This window comes from Podarcis bocagei (assembly GCF_964188305.1).
Source record: "Podarcis bocagei genome assembly, chromosome: 9".
In the NCBI taxonomy this organism is placed as follows: domain Eukaryota; kingdom Metazoa; phylum Chordata; class Lepidosauria; order Squamata; family Lacertidae; genus Podarcis; species Podarcis bocagei.
In genome coordinates, this window is record NC_138134.1 from 10,882,804 (window position 1) to 10,889,693 (window position 6,890).

A 6,890-nucleotide genomic window follows, 5' to 3' on the forward strand; every position below is an offset into this window, starting at 1 on the left:
AATCAGAGCAGCACACGGAAATGCCATTTATCTTCCCGCCAGAGCAGTACCTATTTATCTACTTGCCCTTTGAGGTGCTTTCGAACTGCTAGGTTGGCAGAAGCAGGGACCGAGCCACGGGAGCTCACCCCGTGGTGGGGATTCGAACCGCCGACCTTCTGATTGCCAAGTCTTAGGCTCTGTGGTTTAACCCACAGCGCCACCCGCGTCCCAATGTCAGTATCATGTTATAAATCAGCCTTTTATTTTGAGCATTCCAGGACAATGCACCAGCACATATGTTTAAACTTTCAACACAAGTTCTTTTAATTACCCAAGTTAGCTGGCATTTGAACGTGTAATATTTGCCACAATCCTCTGTGCAAAGGGTACGTTTTTATTATTCCGCATCCATCGACGGTTGCTATAATTGTTTCATGACATTTCTTAGCAGCTCTCGGAGAGCTGTTGCTTAAATTGATTTGGCCTAACCTGTAGCATTCAAAACGGAGCTGTGCGAGGAGATGGTTGAGAGGCGCCATTGCCGGTGGCCTCTGAAGGAGTTCCCAAAATGAACTAATTCAGATTACAAGCAGTAACAGTGACACTTGGTACCCTGACTGTGCAGGGTTCTAAATCACAAGGGGAAGCATGTGTGAGTAAATCAGGCTCCTCGCTCCAGTCGTTACCCTCTCAATGCATGGAAGACGACAGTGCTGAGAGACAGGAACACGGTGGAAATGGTCAGGGCCAATGAGACCCACCACCCAATATTGTTTCTCTCATATGTTTCTAAATGTATGGTTGTGGTTGAACATCTGAACAACACTCATGTAGAGTGGTTATTTCTCTGGGCCTGCCTTCTGTCTTCCTGCTTCCCTCCTGCCTGATGATTTCCAGTCTACCCCAATACCTGCCAGCACTTGGACCTCAGCATTAGGAACTCATCACCAGGAGCTTGACAATGGAGAAAGGTGTATATCAGGCATCCCCAAACTCGGCCCTCTAGATGTTTTGGGACTACAACTCCCACCATCCCTAGCTAACAGGACCAGTGGTCAGGGATGATGGGAATTGTAGTCCCAAAACAACAGGAGGGCCGAGTTTGGGGATGCCTGGTGTATATAATCCATGCTTAGATTCTCGGAGTTACATTTCTTAGCCGATAGGTCTTTATCTTCAAATTAACCTATTAAAGAGCATAAAAGCATTGCCTCATCACTAATTGCAACTGCGGATATATGTGGATATGTAATAAATTAAGGTGGCATATAAATCCATGCTACACAATTTGAAAGTTGGCTTACAACATGCTGTGAACATTTTCCTCCTGGCATTTATTTACTTATTCAGAGAGGCTAGAAATAAATTTGATGTATTGCATGCTAGGGTTTTCAGCATCACTCAAAAATATTTCATAAGATTTTAGTGAATTCCAGCTCACATCAGTTATGACCTTGACATGAAAAATTGCCAAGAAGTAGACAATTCTTATGTTCCCAGTTGATGCAAAAATACTTTCAGCATTCAATTTCCCATAGATTTATTGTGATGCAAATGGTACAATAAAGTAGTTGACAGTACAATCCTATGCACGTCTACTTAGGATAGGTCTTAGTACATTCAGTGGGAGTTACTACCAAGTTAAGTGTGTGGAGGACTGTAACCTCTCTCTTTTTAGGACTTTGTAAAATGGCTGATCCAAAATAAGCGGAGTGTAGCATAGTAAAAGTCTGTGAAACTGTTTTGCTTCCCGATTGATTGTGAGCACTGAATGGTCAGTATTTCCCCATGTATTCTACATAATTTGCCCACTGTGTTATCAGCAAACAGCTGCATCATATCAGCTTCATGGCAATGTGATAGCATCAAGTCCAGTGTTTGTCTGGGGTAAGGAAGAATGAAACAGAAAACAACATAGTCACTGAAGAATCATCAAAAGGAGGAGAGAAGTGGTTGTAAAGAGTAGCAAAAAGCTAGTAGTGAAGGGTAGGATTAAGGAAGAATTTGGTTCATTCCTACCTTTCTGAACATCACAAGGTAAAAACCATTCTTGAATTTTTATTTCATAGCAGTGATAAAAAGTGGAAGAAGTGTCTTGTTGTTGTATTCAGAGTTTGCCTCTATTTAAAAAACCCCACAATGTCCATCATATTCACAACTGCAACTCCATGTGAAAATACATGGAAGAAGCTATTGTTTGAGGAAAACGTAGAACTGGTTCTACGAAACTTTTACAAGGTTGTACATTATGAACTGTCAGTGCCTGTTAGCAACAGCTTAATGAAGCGTGTGTTCTCCATAATGGCCAATATTTGGACAAATGAACAAAACGGTCTTCATTTTGATGTAGTGGAGGGAGAGCATCAGAGCAAATTAAATTTTGGCATGTCTCATGGTGACTTCTATGACTATGTAAGCCAAAAACCAGAATTGTTTCAGACAGTACCCCAGGCTCGTGGCCAGCCTAAAAGTTCTGGGGTGGCATCAAAAAATTAGAGAAGGGTGTTTATCTGCTCTGTAGGCCCTATTTTTATAAACTATTTTTATTTAAGCCTTGTTCATTTCCCCCCAGCAATTGCTACCAACAAAAATGTAGAAAATAACAGTAACCCACTAGTAGAAAATCAAGAATAAGCTACAACAGGAGTATTCTGATGATGATGATGTTGTTTAGTAGTTTAGTCATGTCCGACTCTTCATGACCCCATGGACCAGAGCATGCCAGGCACTCCTGTCTTCCACTGCCTCCCGCAGTTTGGTCAAACTCATACTAGTAGCTTCGAGAACACTGTCCAACCATCTCGTCCTCTGTCGTCCCCTTCTCCTTGTGCCCTTCATCTTTCCCAACATCAGGGTCTTTTCCAGGGAGTCTTCTCTTCTCATGTGATGGCCAAAGTATTGCAGCCTCAGCTTCAGGATCTGTCCTTCCAGTGAGCACTCAGGGCTGATTTCCTTAAGAATGGATAGGTTTGATCTTCTTGCAGTCCATTGGACTCTCAAGAGTTTCCTCCAGCACCATAATTCAAAAGCATCAATTCTTCGGCTATCAGCCTTCTTTATGGTCCATCTCTCACTTCCATACATCTGATAGTTTATAACAAAGACTTATTGTCTTTGACGCTGCAAACTGTAGTACAAGTTTATCCAAATTCAATGCTTTAGTAATGTCCTTATTATAACTCAAAACAAACCATTTCAACTTTGCATTCATGTAGCACGAACTATTGAGGTGGACCTAAAACTGAAGTTAAATGAGAAAAACAGATTTCAACTCTTGAAGTACTGCTTGAAATTGTCAACGCAGCCTCAAGCAAAAGGCCAAGCCTGGGAAAGGTAGTCCACATTTTGTGAGCTCACCTGCAAAACCCCCCCACTTATGCTGGTTTTTCTTGCAAAGGGTTTTTGCCAACGCAACCTCTGGTTTTAAGTCTTCTAGCTTTTTATGGTTATCTGAGTTGTGTTTCAATATTTCTCATAGTGAATTCAAATTGTGCTCATTCGCAGGCTTGCAAACTTCTACTATAACAGAGCTCTCTCTCTCCTTGAACCTGTTTTCCAGTTCATGAGTGCAATCATCAATAACACTACAGTGGTACCTCAGGTTAAGTACTTAATTCGATCCAGAGGTCCGTACTTAACCTGAAACTGTTCTTAACCTGAAGCACCACTTTAGCTAATGGGGTCTCCTGCTGCTGCTGCGCTGCCAGAGCACAATTTCTGTTCTCATCCTGAAGCAAAGTTCTTAACCTGAAGCACTATTTCTGGGTTAGCGGAGTCTGTAACCTGAAGCCTATGTAACCTGAAGTGTATGTAACCCGAAGTACCACTGTACTATGAAACTGTATGACAGGTTCTAGCAGCCACAGGTGAGAGCTGAGTGGAGGGTTAGGACCAAAGGTGGACAAACTAACCCTGAAGAAGCACGACTTGTCCCCCACCAGAAGTACTACCCCTCCCCACACACCCCACATACTCCACATCCCTCATTACAACAGACAAAACCAAAAACACTCCTTGTCAGGGAACTGACATTGGAGCTAGAGGCGGAGGGAAGGCTCTCAAATGATGCTGGAGAAGGGCCCAGCAGGGAGAGAGGCAGCTCCGCAGATGGGGAAGCAAATCAGCGCAACACCAGGGATATAGAGGGGCTGATGGGGGAATCGGCGAGAGGGCTCCAGGACTCTTCACCGGACACCAGCGGGGAGAGCATGGCTCCTCCGCTACCCATGCCCACCCTGCGCAGGAGACTTCCGCGCAGAGAGAGTAGGGAGGAGACTGGGTGTCAAACAACTTTTATGTTGGAAAAGATTTAAGAAACGCCCACTGACGGATTCTGCTAGCGTCTGAGGCAGCCACGAAGTGAAGGGCTGCCCAGACTGAAAGGTTTAGCAAGGCAACAAAGCCTGTAGAGGTGGCAACTTACGCACGAGCAACCCATACACATTACACTCCTATATTTGGAAAACTTGCAAGTAAGGAAGGAGGTTTAATATCCTTCTCCAGAGAGATTTTTGTATTCCATATGGAAGAGAATGTGATACCCCACAGGTAGTCTGAAATGGTACAGCCCAGGCACAGGTTTCCCTTCACAGTCAGAGTTGGGCCTAGGTTGGAGAATGAGACACTGGAGAAAGGAAAGGAAGTAGAGCAAGGCCACTTGAGATGGGAAACTGAAGATGATTGAGCTGCCTGTGACCCATTTATATGGCTGCTTTTCCATATACAGTGGTACCTCGGAAGTCAAACAGAATCCGTTCCGGAAGTCCTTTCGACTTCCAAAACATTTGGAAACCAAAGCACAGCTTCTGATTGGCTGCAGAAACTTCCTGCAGCCAATCAGAAGCCACGGAACCTCATTGGACATTCAGGTTCCAAAGAACGTTCGCAAACTGGAACAATCACTCCCGGAATTGTGGCGTTTGGGAGCCAAAACATCTGAGTACCAAAGCGTTTGGGATCCAAGGTACGACTGCATATTTTCCCACTATTTTTGGAGCATGATGCTAGTACTCAGTACTGAACGCAGTAATTATCCCGAGCACTGCCACATGATTTCAAAAATACGAGATGCATGTATCCTGTAATTTCTTAAGCATGAAGCTTTGTCCTGCGTATTAAATTTATATCCCGCCCTCCTTCCCAAAGGAGCCCAGGGTCGCACAAAGGAACCTCTGTGCAGAGTATTGGGCTTTTGTTGGGCACCTATGCATAGAATTAATTAAACACGATTCAAATCAGAGAGTGCTTAACTTCAGTGATCAGCGGGAAGTGGGGGAGAGGAGAGAGAGCTTCAGCAACATAATATTTTATTGCTTCCATACTCTCTGGCAGAATTGATGCTTTATAAACCCACGTTAGTGAAAATCCAGCTCATTACAAAGCCTTGATCTGCAAAGCTTCTTTTTGTATACAGATTTTAAAAAAGCAGAATACACCACCACATTGGTACGCCATCTAAATTTATTCAGATTCCGTCAGAGCTACACACACACACACATGCACTGTAAGAAGTTTTGTAATCTGTGCTCTTCAGCTCTCTATATTGGACAAACAAGCCAAACCCGACGCTAAAGGATAAAAGGTAAAGGTAAAGGGACCCCTGACCATTAGGTCCAGTCGTGGCCGACTCTGGGGTTGCGGCACTCATCTTGCTTTATTGGCCGAGGAAGCCAGCGTACAGCTTCTGGGTCATGTGGCCAGCATGACTAAGCTGCTTCTGGCAAACCAGAGCAGCGCACAGAAACGCCGTTTACCTTCCCGCCGGAGCAGTACCTGTTTATCTACTTGCACTTTGACGTGCTTTTGAACTGCTAGGTTGGCAGGAGCAGGGACCGAGCAACAGGAGCTCACCCCGTCGCGGGGATTCGAACCACCGACCTTCTGATCGGCAAATCCTAGGCTCTGTGGTTTAACTCTCAGGGCCACCCACCTGTCGTATTTTGGTCAAAAAGGCCCACAAAGTGTTTTGAAGTTCCCCAAATGGGATCATCTTAATAGATGGTCCTGGTTGAGGGCAGGCTCCTATCCTGCTTCTCCCCACCCTGGCATGGGTGGAGCTATCGCACGCAAGCTGGGGTGGCACCACAATTACTCAGGGCTATTGCCCAATCATGTCAAAGGGTGATAGTGGGAGAAAGTATAAAAGCAGAAGCACAACATGTCACAAGGCTTTGGCCTTGCTTTGGCCTTTGGTTGGTTGCCCGGCTTGAGTTGGGGACTGGGTAGGAGTTTTTCCATTTGGCAAATTGGCACTGGCCACTTGGTTTTTGCCTACCTCTTAGCAATCGTCACAACTTGGTAAGGTTTGGCGGTTAGGCATTGGCTTATGGTGAATGGAGGAGGGGAGGATGGCCTTCCAGTTTCAAGGGTATTCCGTTAAAGGAAGTCGGGTCCTGGTTCCTGTCCGAAGTCCGCTTGAAGGGTGAGGGCCATGCCAGGCCTCCGGGAACACCAGGGGAGATGCAGGCGGGTTCCCCCGAAGCAATTTTACAGACTTCCTGCAAAGGGGACAGGAGTCAGATATAGTCTTGCCATGTCGGGATCTCCGCTCGGCCAAGCTGATAAAGCTCATTTTCTTCTGGCCAAGCCTTCGGAATCGCCTCCCAACGTGTTTAATGACCTGAGCCTTTGATAAGGCTCCAAGGCACGTTCCATTCAGCAGAGTTTCCAACACAGGAAAGAGACGAGAGGTTTGGGCTACATTGCAAAGAGTTTTATTATCCTAACTACGCAGACAAAAAAAAAAAAACCACATCCTCTCTCTATGAAAGCAGAGAGCAACTGAACAAAGGAACAAAGGAAACAGGAAACCACTAACGTCACATCCCGTCTCCTCTCCCGTGAGACTTCCAACAGTCTAGACTGTCTCTGGAATGTAAACAGAGTCCTGTGGCTCCAAGCAACTGCAC